The following is a 17,145-nucleotide window of genomic DNA, read 5'->3' as shown; positions in this document are numbered from 1 at the left end:
GCTATGCTAACTTCTTGCCAGGGTATCACTAACGAAGGAGAGCGAGTGAGAAATCTTATCTTGAATCAAACGTGTCCAACAGCAACTGAGCTTGGATCCTTGCCTTGTGGTTGGAGAAGTTGATGTCAACACCACTAGTGAATAAAAGCCTAGGCCTGGTGCAGATACAAGTGCCTCAGGGTCCCCAAAGCACCAAATGCTGACCATGGGAGACTCTGATCCTGGGAAGAAGAAAACCACCATAAGACAACAAAGTATACATCAGACTTACCCCGCTGCATTTGGCATGTAGGTATGTAGAGGAGATGCTTCCACACTTCACTATGTGCATCTCAGATGCAGCCTTACTGAGCAGGGGTAAAAAGCAAGGAGCACTTAGGCAACTCTGGGGCGAGGCACAGGGCTCTGGCAGGGCCATCTCCTGCTGCTTTGAACACACAGCTTTGAAGCTGCAGTTCTAATCTATCTCTTGCACATTGCCTCGCTAGAAACAAAGCCACACTTTTAATTTAAGAAAGTAATCAGATGGATCAGGAAAGGCCAAAGAGGAATAATTTTGAACCTCCTGCCATTTGGAAAATACAGCAGAGTTGCGAACCCCACCTTCTCAGTGATTTGCCTGGAAAACATCACACTGCAGTTTTCCTACGCTCCCAGGAAGGCACATATAAAGAATCTCATCTCTAAAAGGCCTTGGAAGCTGCAGAGCTCCACAGGTGTACCAGAGCACAACTCTGTTTCACACACCTGCCAAAGCATGTCGCAGCTTGTACAGAACAACATGGAGAACTTTCAAGCCTTGCAATTTTGTGATGAAAGCAACTTGGTGAATATTTCTGCAACATTTGAAAGACTTAACTCTAGCAGTCTCAGTCAGAAGTTATCCTCCCCTGTCAGGTCTGACCCTAGGATGAAGGGTACAAAATAGCTGAACATTGCTGTCACGAGAATCACAGAAACAAAATACACGTCTCATGCAAAGGAACTGCTAAAAGGCAGTATATAGCGTTTTCATGCCCAAAAGCAAAAAGATATTTCAAGGTTACAGTGTTAACACACTGCTTAAGAACACTGATGCCTTTAGAAGGCTGAAATTTGATCTAATTTTTATTGGCTTCTGCTTTGTTATGCCAATAGCAAAGTTAAAATCCCCTTCCATCTTTTAATCAAACATGCTACTTTTTTTTGTTAACTCTCAAGATCAAGCCAGCCTGACAAGACTCCTGTAATTTTACAAGGGAATCTCTCCTCCCTCCACCCCCTTATGTTATCAAACATTAATTTTGTGAAGAGTCTGCTGCACCGTGCCACATTAATTTTGTGAAGAGTCTGCTGCACTGTGCCAGCTCTAATTTACTAACAATACTTACCCTTTTCCCCTAGGCTCTCAGAAGGCCTTGCAACGGAAGAAGGCCATCCCATGGGCAGAAGGATTAGCACAGTCTGATATCCTACAGTTTGGTATCCTGTGGTTGCAGGCTTCATAAGGGCCACTCACGCACACGTACTATCTTGTGTCTAAAAACGTGCTATCTCGGCAGGCTTCGGCACAGGGTGAGGCTGCAGCTCTCGGTCATGACATTGCAATTCACATTCCCTTCTTCCTGCGACGTCTAAAGTTCCAGGAAATATTTGATATTTAGCCAACAGGTTCAGAAGTTACTTGCAGTGTGACTGCATAAGCCCACTTCCCCTTGGAAAGCAGGCTAAAAAAATATTTTTTAAAAAAATCCAAGAACTTTACAAAAAACCATGATACAGATGACAATTGAGTTGCAGGAAACTAAGGTATGCATAGGTAAAGTAGCTCAAACCAGAAAATAGAGGCCAGAAGCAGGAACAAGACTCAGATTTCCTGTCTCACAACAAACCTTTAGCTGCAAGTGAACTTCCTCTTCTTTTTAAAGCTAAGCAGATCCCCCCCCCCTTTGCAACAAGACAGCATTTAGTTCAGTATGCATTTATGCTGTTTGGTATAAGAAAACCTTCTCATCTAGAGATCATTTGCAATGTCAAAGAGCAGCAGCTTCTCTGCAAGTCTTCAGTCTACTTTTTTTTTATATATTATATGCATGCACGTATACACACACACACACACACATTTTATAGAAGCAGCTTCAATGTAAATGATTGGTCACAGATTGTGCTAGAGAAAAAACAGACAACAACTGTCCTTTCTAGTCCTGGCACTTCCAGTTCAGATTTGGCAGGCGAGCTCTAGATGAAAAGTACGCTGAAAGCTATGATGACAATAATCACATTTAAACGGACAAGATTTTGGATGCAGAACTCACTTCATTTACCAGAAAGGAAGGAAAAACCGAAGCCTACTGCTCCCATGTGTATTTTCCTCTCTGTCATCACCTATGCTAAACTATTACCTAGTGCTCTTCACATTGCTCTGGCATGTCAGACTTCACCAGGCTTATTAAGAACGGAAAAGCCACTGCCAACTTTCACTTTCTATCTATTGTAGCAGAGTTCATCATGCTGTTAAGTGCAAGTCCCATAAGACTGGTTTGCTGAAGGAGGCCATGGGAAACAGGCAAGAAGGGGACAAAAACACACTGAGATAGGGCAAGAGGAGGCATTTGCAAGAATTTCTTGCTATAATGTGGCCCATGTTATGAAAGCACGGCAGAGCCCTGTATTGCATCACTCCCTGTACTTCAATCCAACAATCTTCCCATAAATATAGATATACATACAGAAAAAAAATTAAAAAAATATACACACACAGAAATATGCCACATTTTTCCATTAGCCTTCCTCTTCTGACTGATGTGTTCATAGTTACAAGAGATTATAACAAGGATTGGCCTAGTAGTGAATCACCCTCAATAGCACACTGCGCTTTTACAACCAGAAATAGAGGGATCAGAGAGATTAATCCTCTGTCCTGGATGACATGAGGCGCCAGCGACAGTGAAAGCAAATATAAACAGGCAGAGAAGGCTCTTTGTCTTGCTACAGCCCCCTTTGGTTTCAAAGGAGGCTCTTCCACCAAGAGATGCCTTAAGAGGTCATTATGAATGAAATTACACAAAGGCATCTCTTTTGTAAGCCCTGCAGTAATTGGGAGAGGAGGAGCTCCCACTAATAATCCCCGTGACATCACCTTCCTTCTCCCAGGAAGGTAAAGGCCAGGTCAGCCCCGCTGCCAAGAGAAGCACTTACGGTAGCAAGATTTGACTGAATACTTCCTCAATATTTAATTGGTGCTATAGGGCAGGTTGCACACAGCGAGCTTGTTGCTTCCTGTTCAGTTAATACTACTCAAATGATCCTCTACAGGTAAAATTCACCCAAAAGCCATATCTAGAAGTCAGTAACCTTCGGCGCTAGGAGTCACGGCAATACACGGACCCTCACTGCTGTGCCCACGCAAATTCTTGTGTAACAAGAAAGCAGAACTTAAAACCCAACTCTGGTGACAAGAACAGAAGCACGTCCCCCCTCCTCAAGCTGCACCAATGGCACAGAGTTATTAGCAGTAAGTCTGAGTGACAAATTATTCTGGTCATTAGAATCAGCAGATCAGACCCAGGGGAAGCCTATCTGTTTATTAAGAAGCGGTGTTTTTTTTTCTACAGATACTCTTCCTTGCAGGCTCAGTACACACAATAAAGAGGAACCGAAAGGCTTTTTAAAAATAAAGTACATTTGAGAGGAAGGGAGGCACCAAGGATTTGTATGCTTTTTTAAAAATTAGCAACTTTGTGTGTAACCTTGCATACATTTTTTTTTTCCTTTTCTTTTTTTTCTTCTTTTTTGGTTTGTCACCCTAGATCCTTCTATTTTTCTTTCCTTCCCTTCTGTCTTATCCAACTGACCCTTTGATTCAAAGAGAAATGTTTCTCGTCCTGTGTCCAGGACATGACGGAAGTCAAGCTACCTGCTAAGGGAAGAACAGCTGGGAATATTTTTATTCCTTGTAATGAACCTCTTATCCTTGATGGTGTGTGAACACATGATCTTACTGAAGCTGCGGCCAAACTGGGGGGCAAACTCACCCTTAGTGGTTCTCAGTCACCTGTTAAATGACTTTCCTAAATCCAATGCCCGTTTTCCCAAGGAGAAACTCTGGCGCAGTTGCTCGTAACCAGCCTCACCTGCAGACTGGACTGGTGACATGTATTCTGTCCTCCTGATACCTTTTGAAGGACACAGAGAAACTTTAAGGGGCAGATATCAAGGCATACCTGATACATAGGATTTACCTACCCCAAAATATACAATATTTATATTCTATATTGATTCTGGCCACATAGTCTGCAAGGTTTACAACTGGGATCCTTAAATGAGTCTCCAGGGATAAAGTGCTCATCTACTAGTTGACTTGATTGCATCAAACTGGAAAATCTCAGCCACAATTTCTAGAATCTTTTAGTATTTTCCACCTATTAGACATATACCTGGCATCAAAATTTCCAATACTGTTTTCAGACCAGTTCAATCAACCACGACATTCTGCCAGGTCTCTGGTTAAATTCCAGATGTGCTACCAAGCTCCCCTACTTGCCTGCAGGTATCAAAGGGGAACTCCAGAGAGGCACCAAACCCAATAACCAGCTGGGCACATAATAAAGGCCAGCCTTCCCCCTGGTCCCTGGGGAAAGAAACTGCAAGCACTAGAAACTGCTGATGGTTGAGATATCTCTTGCTGTTTGTGAACTGTCTGGCTGTCTGGTGATGGGTTACATTTAAGAATAACACAGCTTTTAAAGCATATCTTTAATTGCAAAAAGACTATGCTTCCAAGGGCTCTTGCCCATTTACCTACCCCAGAATCAATAAACATGATGTAATCTGTTATTTGGTTTTTTAATGCTTCACATGAATGTGGTTAGATACCTTGATAAAAGACCCACAAAAATATTGTGGGAAGCAGTGAAAAAGAATCTGTTTTGGAAATGATGAGTTCTTTGGACAAGTGGTGTTTTCAGTAAAAGCCAGACAACAGAACTAGTAAAAGTGGCCCTGACTTAGTGACGAGGGTTTCAAGGACCCGGAGCTGTGAAACTTCACAACAAACAAAGCCCACCTAGGAAGTTTCATGCCAAAGCAAGCTGCCACCAGATCTCTGCAGTCAATGCACGAGTCAGCAAAACAGACGTCACAGTAAATCCTGTACGAGTTCTGTCTCACTATGGAAATTAATACAGTGAATTAGACGTGCGGTTTACATGGTTCACTCAGTTCCTGCAGCAGCTAGCACTAGATGCTCCAGAGAAAGAACCGGAGCAGACAGTAACTGGATAGCTTGTTCCCCAGGAAGATTTCCCCCTATACCTCATGCTCTAGAAGTGAAGTTTTTCCAGACTTGAAGTTTTCCATTCTTTATAGCCTTTTACAGCTTTGCTATTCACTATTTGTCTGCCACACGCACACACAGTCCAAGCACAATGATGTCCAGGGTTCCTGCAAGCTCCTTCCTTCAAAGCCTGTTAATTTTTAGCAACCCAGCTACACCCTCTTACAGAATACTAGTTAGACACTTCTACAGGATTAAGAGTTCCTTATATTTCTGGGGGAGGGAGGAAGGGCAGGACCAGAGCAAAACAAAACAAAAAATAAAAAAAATAAAAAAAAAAAAGAAAAAGAAGAGGACACTTCATTCCTGTCTTCATTTTTCCTGGCAAATGGCCATGCTCACTCTATTCTTCACCTTTTCTGAAGCTGGCTATCACTCAGTCACATTAGGGCTGACTGCTTCTGAGGTGTATGGCAGGAAAGACCCATAGCTGGAGACCCCTTTTTCTTAGGCAGCAGAATCAATTCAGGACTCGTAAGAACCACCTACCGCTCCTTCCTTGAGCAGCATTACTACTGGGAGCTGCCACACTCCTGCAGTGATCTGCCTCCCCCACTAATACCAGTGTTTGGAAGAGCAATAAGGAAACCAGGCCAGCAGAGAAGAGATTTCAGTCCATTGCCCAAAGTACAGGTGACAGACTCAGCAGCTGGGAAGACTGAGTCCTTTCACCCTTGAACATGGGAAAGTTGCTTGTCCAAAAGGTTAGACCTAAAATAACAGGTTTAAAAAAAAAAAATCTCATCCTGAAGACACGGAAAGTTCACCAGCATGCTGAATTAATCTATCCTCATAACACTTAAGACTGGGCAAAAGCAGCCAGGGAACAGGTGGATTTTCTAGCACTGGAATCATAACTGCCTCATCTGGACACCTCCACCAATTCTGGCCACATATCCACACACTGAGGCATGAAAAGGGTTGCAGCCTTTCTTCCAGTGTGACACCCCAAAACAGAAAATTGCTTCTTTTCAACTAGTCTACCTCTATAAGCAAAACTGCTAACTAGGGCTAGCTGAAAGCCAAGTTATAAAGGCAAAACAACAACAAAAAACCCAACACCATAACAACACATATTCAGTGAACTGTGAATTTTTTAAGTTCACAAAGTCACACGGAGTCCCCAGCAAAGGGGCAGTTGTTCAGACTTCAGGAGTCCTACCAGTTTCAGCAACCGTAGCAGAATCAAATCCTGGGGAATGTCTGTCTCGCTTTCTCCGAGCAGCTACAGGGTTGCTCGGGGGAGTCTGGCACCAAACAGTTTGGGCCACAGCTGAGAAGCTGCCAACACCCCTCAGCAGGTATTATCCTGGGTGCTGGGGCACACCCTTGAGCTAGGACCCTCGATGTTTCCAGCAATCCTGGCCCAGAGGCAGACTTAGCAGAACTCTGCATCAGTGGAAATTCAGCAGCATTGATAGGTTTCAAAGAAAACATCTTAGGTTTGGTAAATAAGCATTTTTCAAAGAAAACGTCTTTCCTCTGAAAGTTTTTGACTACGGCTGTTACTGGATCAACCTCAGCCTGATCTGACACTACTCCAGAACTAATTTCAGCAGCAAAAGTTCATAAAGAGTGCTGCTGCTTCAGCTGAAGCATTATTGTCAGACCAGCTCTCCTCTTCCACCCCCATCTTCCTTCCAAGATCTCCTTCCACCTCCACTCAAGCTCTACCTAAATTGTCCCTTCTATGTTTATGCTGCTGGGTTATTTCACAAATTTGCTATGCTCGGAAGTATACAAGTCCTTTGTCAACTGCAGGGCCTGAGCTGTGTGCCCTCTTGCACTGCAGTTTGAAACAAACTGATTTTGCATTGGCATGTTATAATTCTAGCTTTGCTGGCACTTCCAGCGTCCTAAAAAGAGGAAAAGTTAAAGTGTTACAGTTCAGAACAACTTGAGCATTACTCTATCTGCCAGCTAGCTCCAGGAAGCATGAAGGAATTCTGACTATTTCTCGGTCTGCCGTGAAACTTCCCGATTCGTTACGAACACGTTGTGACCAGCACATCTTGCGTACAGTTTTATCTCTGGTGTATCTTCGTTCCACATCGCTAACTGAATGTAAATTCGGGTCCTCCTCCAAATCGGAGACCTAGTGCACAGTGCCTCTCCCACCCAGCTGATCCGCTCTACGTTTCTCCCAAGCAATACTAACACTCCCAGCGCCAACGCGCACACAGACGAGCTAAGGCTGAGCAGACAAAGACGACGGAGATGGGAAAGCCTCTCACCAGTGACTTAGGTGCCGTTTCCTCACCTCCCATAGAGGAACAGCCCTGAACTCTCCGAGCGGAGCCTCCGGCCCGGCCAACGACGGGAGGCTCCGCCGCAGCCCCCGCCCCACGGGCCGGCGGAGGCGACCCCCGCGGCCGCGCCGCGCTCCCTCCCGCCCCGGCCGACCCGCCACACGCCACGGCGGCCGGTCCCACGGGTGGCAGCCGCGGGCCGGGCCGCGCCGCCCCCGCACAGCTACCTGTTGCTCGCCGCCGGCACTGACCGGCTTCCAGCAGGCACCTCAACTGCGGGCGGGCGGGCGGCCCCGCCGCCGGACCCGGAGGGGCGAGAGGAGCGGCGGCTGCAGGGCAGCGCCCCCCGGGGCAGGCGGCCCCTGCGCCGGCCGAGCGGCACCGCGGGCAGCCCGCCCTGGGCCACCCCCGCGGCCCGGCCTCGCTCCCCGCGGCGGCGGCACCGGCCCCGGCCTCCCCGGCCCCGGCCTCCCCGTGCCGGAGAGGCAGCGGACCCGGCTCGGCCCCCGCGGAGAAAGCGGCGGCGGCGCCCCACGGCCAGGGCGGCGGCCGAGCCTACCTTGATGCCCCGCACAGGGCCCGGGCCGGCGGCTCCTCCTCCGGCTGCGGCGGCTGCCCATGCCCGGGGCCGGGAGGCGGCGGGCCGTGGCGCCGACTGGCCGGGGGCTGGGACGCTCCCGCGGGGCCGGGGCACCCCTGGCTCTCTCGCCCGGCTCCTGTTTACCGCGGCTCCCCGGCCGGCCGGGCTGCCTGTCAGCGCGCCGCCCCGCCCCGGCCCGCCCCCGCCGCCATGGCCCGGAGGAGGACGGGGAAGCGAGGCGGCCGCACCGCGCCGGGGACAGGGTCCCTCGGGCGGGGAGGGTGCTCCGGCGGGGCAGGGCCCGGCCCGATCGCCTCCCGGTTAAACTTTCCTCCACGGGCGGGCTTGCCGCGCTCAGGACACGCGGGCGCGGAGATGCATCATCCCCCACCCCTCGTCCTCCCGGCACCTTCCAGCAGAAACACGCCGCGCGTGTTCGCAGCGGCCGCCGCGGGGCCGGGAGTGCTTCTGGCACCTGCGCGAGTGGGGAGGCCGGGGGCCAGGCAGGGGCGGTGACTTACCGGGAACCGCAAGGTGAAAGTCGGCAGCGAAGCGAGTGGTCTCTAGCTGTCCTGAGCTTCGCTCTCACCCTTACCTCCTCCTGCCACAAATAGCGATGCTAATGTCATGCCCGAGGGGCAAACGGCTTGCTCTTTAGTAGAAGAAAATAGCTAAACTAACTTCATAAGGTGCCATTTAACTTTTTAAAAATTTATGCATGCTCTAAGCCTGAGGACGGCTTATAGCCACCTTCTTAAGGTGTTTTGTGTTATTCACCTGCATGTATTGCTTTCAGCAACAGCAGATTATGTAAACAAAAAGGTTCGAGTACTAAAAGGATGCTAATGAAGTTTGCCCCATAGCTGTATCTGGGTGCCATACTCTCTGTTGCTATTTTACACTTCCATTTTGCAAGTAGCATACTTTAGTAATTTCTTCCCAAAGAGGAATCTCCTCAGGAATCTCCTGAGATATGCTGGAATAAGTGAACTATACTATCGAGGTGAATTATACAGGGGAAAAAAGCAAAGTGAGAGTTTTATGAGAAAATGCCAAGGGAGAGATCTCATCTGTCCACACATGGTATCTATCCCACTTGGGAATAACTGAAAAAGAACAGGAAGACAGGCAGCCTCACTGAACTGTTTCTGTCAGTGCAGCACAGACAAGAAAGCAGATACTATTAAGAAGAAAAAAAAAAAACCAGACAGAAAACAAGAAAAGCTCCTGACTTGACATGCAAGTTCATTCAGTAAACCTAGTCAAAGTTTTTCATCTCCTGAGTCTGCACTTTTTCACATCAATAATTTACAGGACTCCAGGGAGATTACATTTACCCTCAGAGAACAGCAAGAAAAGCATAAAATGAGTAAGGTAACCCCTTTTGATGCAGAGTACAACCACCCCCTACAGAAAAATGACATGTTACAATAGGTTTTCAGAGCACAGAGAAGCTGGGATGAAATTCTGTCATTACATTTCAGAGGTAGGACCCAGCACACCCATGTAGTGAAGGTGGGAGAAGCACCACCCACAGAGTACACAGTGTGTCTTCCTGGGGAGAGGAGGGTGTGTCTACAACTCCTAATTAGTCCTATGTAGACTGAAGTTAAAAAGCAGATACTTAGATTGCATCCCCTTGTAAGATAGGGTATGGTAACATGCATATGTGGTAATAATCACGTCCTCTTGATAGGCAGCATATCGTAATGCTGGCTTGTAAAGAGAATCAGTTTCCATCCTAAGCTGTACTGCCGGCTTACCTTGAGGCCACCAGGATATCTCAGAGGAGGCTGTTTTCTTCCTTCATACCCTCAGTCCATTTTGCTGTGGGGTTTTAAAATTATTTTTCAGGCTAGGATTGTACCCCACTGTGGGAACAGCATAGGTCACCACCCAGTACTGTGTGCCAGACTAGGAAAGGGGCCTGTATACACAACTGGAATAGACGTAGAAATTATACAGAAAGAGAGTTGCACAGAGGGCAGATTTTCAGGCAAGCTAGAATAACTAATGATTAGGCCTGAAATGAAAGAAGCCACAATAAGCCACCAGTACAACGCCCTTAATTCTCAAGGGGAGCAAAGTGCCTAAATTCCTTTGCAGATCTAAGCCTTCCCTGTGTTTTGCAATTATTATTCCACAGTCTCTATGTTTCCCCAGAAAACTTGTCTAGTATTTTAACACGTTGCTGTTCTTGAGTTAAAAGTCTCAGCAACAACCTCCTGAACACAGGACTGCAGAGCTAGGACTAAAGCCTCAATGCTGAAGAGCAAGCACTACTGTGGAACATCCTCCCTGCATGCCTCACAGCCCTCAGTAGAAAATGCAAACCTAAGCCTTTGCAAATGTCCCCCCCCCCCCCCAAATTTGCAGCTAACTTAAAAAATAGGGAAGAAAGAATAAACTTAAGCTAAAGGCCATTAGTCAAATGGAAATCTTAAATTCTTCTAGCTAGCATTGCTGTTCACAATCTGAGTAGGAGATACAAGATTTTAAAAAAATTATGGGAACAGAACATCTCCACTTTGCAAATTGGATACCTCCGGCTCAAAGCTAAGGGAAAACAGTAGCTGGGGAATACGCACCTAGAAATGCATGTCATGCTTAGCCGGAGATACTGATGGGTCTGCAGAAAGAGCTGCCCCGATGCCCTGCACACAGGATCTGGACTGTGAGCGTACACGTGGCCTTTGTAAATACTTGCCATCAACAATAAATTCAATTTGTTTGGAGTCACAACAGGAGAAGTACCTCTGTGCCCAGGAGATTCCAGTTCTCTCTAGAAGCAGCACAGATCTAGCGTACGGTTATTAAGACTATGCTTCTCAGAAATACTTTTCTCCTTTTAGCAGGAAGACCTGAAAAGTGATGTGGGGCAGAAACCCTGAATAATAAAAACTATTGTACAACTGTGCCCTCTTTTTTTGTCTTTACTTATGACAATACATACAGTAGTTATGTGGCAAAGCATAATTCATTTTTTCCCCAATAATTATAAATGATATTTTTATTCTACAATATCAGTCTGAGCAGCTGCATGTTTCCATAGCAACTCCACAATACCTTAGGGGATTACTTTAGAATTCCACTGTGGTTTGGGTCTCCAAAGTTATTTAGATTTTCTAGGGAAAATCTGTTTCCAATATAGATTAAAACTACTGCTACCATACATTTAATCAGCTACACTAGTCTCCTATGTTATCACCTTAAGGAACCGCAACACTTCCTTGCAGCTTTTTGTACAAAACCATGCAATATCGTATCACTAATCAGAACAGCCATTATGGACTCATGGCTGGAAGCATCTCCAGAAGTCTTGCAAGGGATCACCCTTATGTGAGGGGCTGATGAGAGGCTGTAAATCCCAAAAATCCACATCCCCAAAAGACCCCTTGCAGAGAATAGGCAGGTGTAAGCGCCTTCATGCACTCAAATACATACATGCTCATTCATTTCACATGCATGTATATGAATCTGTGGCTACTAATTTAAAATGTAGAGAAACACACCTATTAGACTGGATAACAACTACTAAAAGAAAAGAATGTAAGCCTGATGAGTAGGAAGCTTTAAATCCAGACATATGCATATGTGCTTACACATGCAAACATGACAGGCATGCAGACAAGACAGGATGTGCTCCCAAGCCTTTTTCTTTGCTAGTTTTTCTCCAAGTCAGCTCAGCTCCTTTATTTCCTCCACGTGCACATCCTGAGCTGTGTGTTCCCCCATCTGTCCACTCTCTTCTATGCACACTACTGGCAAAGATGGGGGGAATTTCTCCAAAAGTTCTCTGATGACCCCTAGTTTTACTGAAGGTGAGCCCAGGGTTCACTCCTTCTGCACTGTTGCTTTGCTGTTTTCTGCCTGTGCTAGGTGAATAAAATAGGTTCTGGTAAGAGAAGGAGAAAGAGGAGCATTAAGGGAAGGTGAAAGGAACTGATGTGAACTCAAGTAGAAAGATGGAAGGAAATACAAATAAAGTTTACGTCCTTCCTGACTTTTTCATTCATGCAAAGACGATTTTAGGTTCTGAAAGGAAAAGGAAAGAAAACAACTTACCTCTGTAAGATCTGGAATTCCTTAAAACCTGTTATCAATGTGCTTCACACAGCATTGTTTTTAGGTCTGCTCTAGAGGATAGGTGACAGCACTTTTTGCCATTGTCTCCCTTAGAACATCAAGAAAACTAGATGCATCTTTCTTGCCAATTTTAGGAGTAAAATTATTTGCTGAGATTGTTTCAAGAATACAGAAAGTTAAGTGTTTTCCTGATTCCCTCAAGAATAGGAAAGGAGCAACTACCACTCCCTCTTTGCCAGCCCAGAACATCAATGTTATAACCAGGAACGTTCAGACATGATGACTGAAAGATGCGCACTGTCTGAAAACTGTATTCTGCTACAGTAAATGGCAACAGCTTAGAACTGAATGAAAGAAATTAGATGATGCATGAGAATTGCATGGCAGGCACCTGAAATATGTTACAACACTGAACAAGCACCATACAGTGTCAAAGCACTGACCCTTTGTGAGTTAAGAGAGAAGTCCAGAAGTGAGGCTGCTCATCAAATATATACATGCAACATATCCAAAGAGCTGCAGTCACTGTAAAATAAACCATTTTTCTTTCTCAGATAATTTATCTGAGCCCCATTTTCAGTGACTTGCAAGCAGTGACCCAGCAGAATGCACTGTTCAAAGTCTGTTTAAGGAAGCAGCTTTTACGAGAAAAGCACCAGATTTCAAAGCTTGTATCACCTTTAATAAAAACACCGCCAGAGCTCCAAGTAGGTGATTTGCAGACATCTTAACAAGTGTATTTCCAAAGTGCCTGAAATTTATCGAACTTTCTTCAGTCTCAGATGCAGGATATGAATTAGCACCGAGGTAAATACATTTTACTAAAACCTGGCCTTGGAAAATCACTAGGATGAGATCATTTGAATCCCATCTCTGAGACAGAGTGGCATCAGCCATTAAAGTCTCACTTGGAAAGCAACAGGAGAAAAAAGCATTCCTGCCTGCAAACCAAATTGTAATCTTTCTCCCAGTACAGTGATGTAAGACCCTTGTACGTTGTGGATTCAGCAGACAATGACTGTAGCCAGCCCTACATGCAGCAAGTTTAATTTGGCATGGCGCGTGACAAACAGGCAAATGACTACACACGCCAGCAGACTTCAGCTCTTCACAGTCATGTGAGGGTGCCTTTGAAGACTGACAAGATTGGATGCAGCTTTGAATCTGTCTCAGAGCAGATAAGCTTTTGCAGTCACAAAGCCTAACCCAGGCCTCATAAATGCTATCCTCTGTAGAAGTGTTAATAGGGGTTTTCTCATTACTGAGCCTCAAAACTAAGGAAAAGGTTGGCAAATGCAACAAACTGACCTTTTAAGGTAATTTCTCTAGATAAAACTAGTCATCTAGGTACGGGTGAACTGGCTCTAGGGAAATCTAATCAACAACATTAAGGTGCCACACTTGACTAAGGCTTACAGCACTGCTAGTCATTTAGTATCCCGATAAAAGAAAGAAGTCTGTACCTTAGTCCCTTCTTTGTACCCCAGTAAATTTAATGCTTATTCAAGGCAGGATATGCACTACTAGAAAAAAGTGAAGCTCAGTGACAAGTGATGCATCTCCAGAGGTCAGGTGGTACTGCAGCTGGCACTACAGCTCACCATTCTCTTCCCCTACCCTGCAAAAAGAAAAAAAAAAAAAAAACAAAAAAGTTTCCTCCTCTACTGATCAGAACTTGGAAAAAGGACCTGACCGGTGTGCCGCACTTCCAGGTTTGTTACTCAGACCATTGAGGGGTGCATAGACAGTTATATTAACTTACCCCCCTCCAAACCCAAATATGCAGGGGAGGAAAGACATTTTCTGAGCCTACCTCTTAGCAGTTGATATTTCAGCTTTGGCTCTCCCCACTGCAATAAATAGATTGCATGCATCCAACATGCAGACGTGGTGAAGGCATAAAAATAGGCAGCCTGTTTCTGTGTAACAAAACCCAGACATCACCTTCCTCATAAGCACAGCTATTGTGCTGAACTCAGCTGGATGTTCCCCTTACAGAGCTTTCCTACATTTTCTCCTCATACTCTAAAGTAATGCTATTTATGTCCTGTCCAGAATACAGACAGATTAATAATACTAAGCATTTCTATAGGACCTCCCTTGGAAGAACCCTGAGCATATTTTACCAGATATTATTTTAATCACAATTTTAGAGGCTTCCATTTTAACAGTACCTTGAGCAGCTTACAGCTAAATATACAAGACAGGAAAATGGGAACCAGGGAACTGAAGAAGACAGAAGGATCTCTGAAAGTATACTGCAAAATTAGAGGAGATTCAGAGGACAGCAAGTATAATTAAGGCTCTGGAATAGCAAAGACAGTGAATCGCTACCATAAAAAAGATGAGTAAGAGGTGATGCAAACACAGAACATACTGAATATTCAGGAGACACTGTTCTCCCTTTCTCATAACACTAGACCAAATGAATTTCAATTAAAAAATGGTAGGAAATTCAAAACTACAGTGAAAGAAAACGCTTTTCACATTACACATAAATAGAAGTAAGTGAGACTGCGAATCTATCAAGATTAAAAAATAGTTTTAGACCTTTACAGGCCTCCAAATTAATATTGTACTATACACCGAGACAGCAAGTTCTTCACAATTCAGACCAGTCATTAGCATAGGAGGTAAGATCGAGTGTTGGAAACAGGCTCCTGCACACTCGGTTACAGAAGAATTCTTGCACCTTCCTCTGAAGTGTCTGTTACCTCTTATTCTGAGAGACAGATGCTAGACTGGATGGATCTCAACCTAACCCAATTTATTTTGATGAGTCCTATGTTTCCCCTAAAGCAAACTACCTATGATCACTGGCAAGACAGACAATGCTAAGAAGAAATCCTGTCACTCAACTCTCAGTCTCAAGACCATGTTTAAAAACAAAGATATTTCATTATACATCTCTGTGTTGTAACTTTGCACCAGCCAGTGCAGGTTTTTAGCAAACCACTACCATATCCCAAATATGGCCCATTAGGGGCAACAGTTCCAGCACTTGTCATTAAATACAAATTAGATTCATGCAGAATAAATCCAAGTCTGCTGTTCAAACAACATCAGTTCAAGTGAAATAAAAAGACTGTCTGTGCATTAAGTTTATGGACAGAAGGGAGAGAAAAAAACCATAATTGTTCACATTAAAAAAAAAAAATCATATTCATTTGTTAAAAAAAAAAAACAGAGGAAGAAGAAAGGGTGTTTCGAAACCCCTGATTTTTCCTTTTAGAAAACTTTAGTGTTTTTATTTCCAACTCATTAACCCTCTTAATCACATACCATGTAAATCATACTATTTTCGTGATTAGGTATTGTTTCAAATTTCTGGTGCTGGGCAGAACACCTAATTTCAGCAATAATTCACCATCCAGATGCGATTAGAATACATAATCCTTATGTAGCTATATATACACACACTATATATATGATATACAGTAATCAGCCCTACTGAAGATTGGATTAAAAAGGATTGAAAACAGCCTTAACGTGTGGTTTAGGAATACATTTCTGTGGCTGAAGACCTGTAAAGCTTCTTGAATTGCAAGGCCAGAAAGGACAAGCAGTAAGGAGGGGTCAGTTTGTTTGAGCAGTTACTGGTGTACACCCCTCACACACCACTGCATTTATTCTTTCATATCCTCACCCTGTATACGTAAGAAAAAGAAAGCAGTATTTGTCATTCTACAGTATGAAATTATGGAGACAGGTAATATTTTTACTGCATATACAGCACCCAGCATAACTTAGCTAGCAGACACCTCTGAAATTCGTACTTGCACGGTTAATGGGGAGGAATAGAGGAGGGCTCTCTATCCTGCAATACATTAAGAACACCTAATAATTTACATCGTAAAAACCAGCATACAATCATATGTTTTTGCAGCACACTTCCATTCTTTTCAAAGTTTTTTGAAAAACTTTGGAATTAGGAAAAGGGAAGGAACGTACCTTATTGCTGACCTCCTCAGATCTGTTCAGAGTGGGCTACATAAGGGTCATAAAGAAATAATCACAGTTTTCCTTATCTACGGTTTTCTTTGTAAATCTCATTATTGGACAAAACCAAAACTTTTGCCATTCTTAAATGCCTCCGCTGCCCCCTGGTGTCTCTTCTCTGCAGCTTCACACAGAAAGCGAACACCTCGACAAGTTCTCTGCCACAAAGTCCCTATGTAAGAGAAAAGTTACGCACAAACTAGTGGACCACACTTCTAGATGCAGTTCTTTTGCAGGCTGATGCTTATAGTAATTTCTGAAAAAGATCTGATTACTAGGCAAGCCTCACTCCAGTAAGATACTGCAGAACAAACAAAACCTCTCTCTTACACTGAACATTGCCAGCAGAAATTGCTTCAAATTAGCCAGAGTACCAATAAACTGCACTGAGGACTTACAGTAAGCTGGGAAATAGCTGTCTTCCTCTTTTATGCAAACTTCTGTAGATATGCTGTTAAATTGCTACTTATGCAAGGATTTTTTTTCCTTTTTCTTTTTTCTAAAGAACTGTTAATGGGAAAGGCAAAACGATAACCTGAGCTAAAATACTTTCCAAGAAATATGCACACAATGGCCACAAAAGAACATAGAGCAAAAAATTACATGGTTGCATTGACAAGAAACCCGAACATACCAGCTTATTCATGGACTCACTGATAAAAAAGATGAAGGAGGTCAAGACTGACACACAAAAGAGCTGAAAATGCAAAGTCTCCCAGCCACTGAATGTGTGTGTGGTAGGGAGAAGGAATGGCTGGAATCAGCAGAACCTAAGCTACAGACAGAGATTCACATATTGGTAAGGCAAGACACACGTTGGATTCTGCACTTTTTTTAAATAGCGCATTCCTTTTGACGCATTTGATGGCTTTGAAACAACTGCCTTTGAGTTTTTCTAGTAAGATGCAGCTAGTGGT

At 44.4% G+C, this 17,145-nt stretch overlaps 1 protein-coding gene across 2 annotated transcripts in view; it reads right to left on the bottom strand.

Annotated features, from left to right (window-relative positions):
• Positions 1 to 8,198, bottom strand: part of MARCHF8 (membrane associated ring-CH-type finger 8) — a 101,396-nt gene extending 93,198 nt beyond the window's left edge. Inside the window, exon 1 of one of the 2 annotated variants that reach the window (XM_050898944.1) lies at positions 8,123 to 8,198. The gene's annotated coding sequence lies outside the window, so the exon portion shown is untranslated. The remainder of the gene's footprint in view (positions 1 to 8,122) is intronic. The other variant, XM_050898946.1, reaches the window with a different exon arrangement.
• Between the last annotated feature and the right edge of the window lie 8,947 nt (positions 8,199 to 17,145).

The sequence above is a fragment of the Gymnogyps californianus genome, chromosome 6 (assembly GCF_018139145.2).
Source record: "Gymnogyps californianus isolate 813 chromosome 6, ASM1813914v2, whole genome shotgun sequence".
NCBI lineage: Eukaryota > Metazoa > Chordata > Aves > Accipitriformes > Cathartidae > Gymnogyps > Gymnogyps californianus.
Note: the sequence above shows the minus strand (reverse complement) of the source record. Positions and strands in the feature narration are given on the sequence as shown.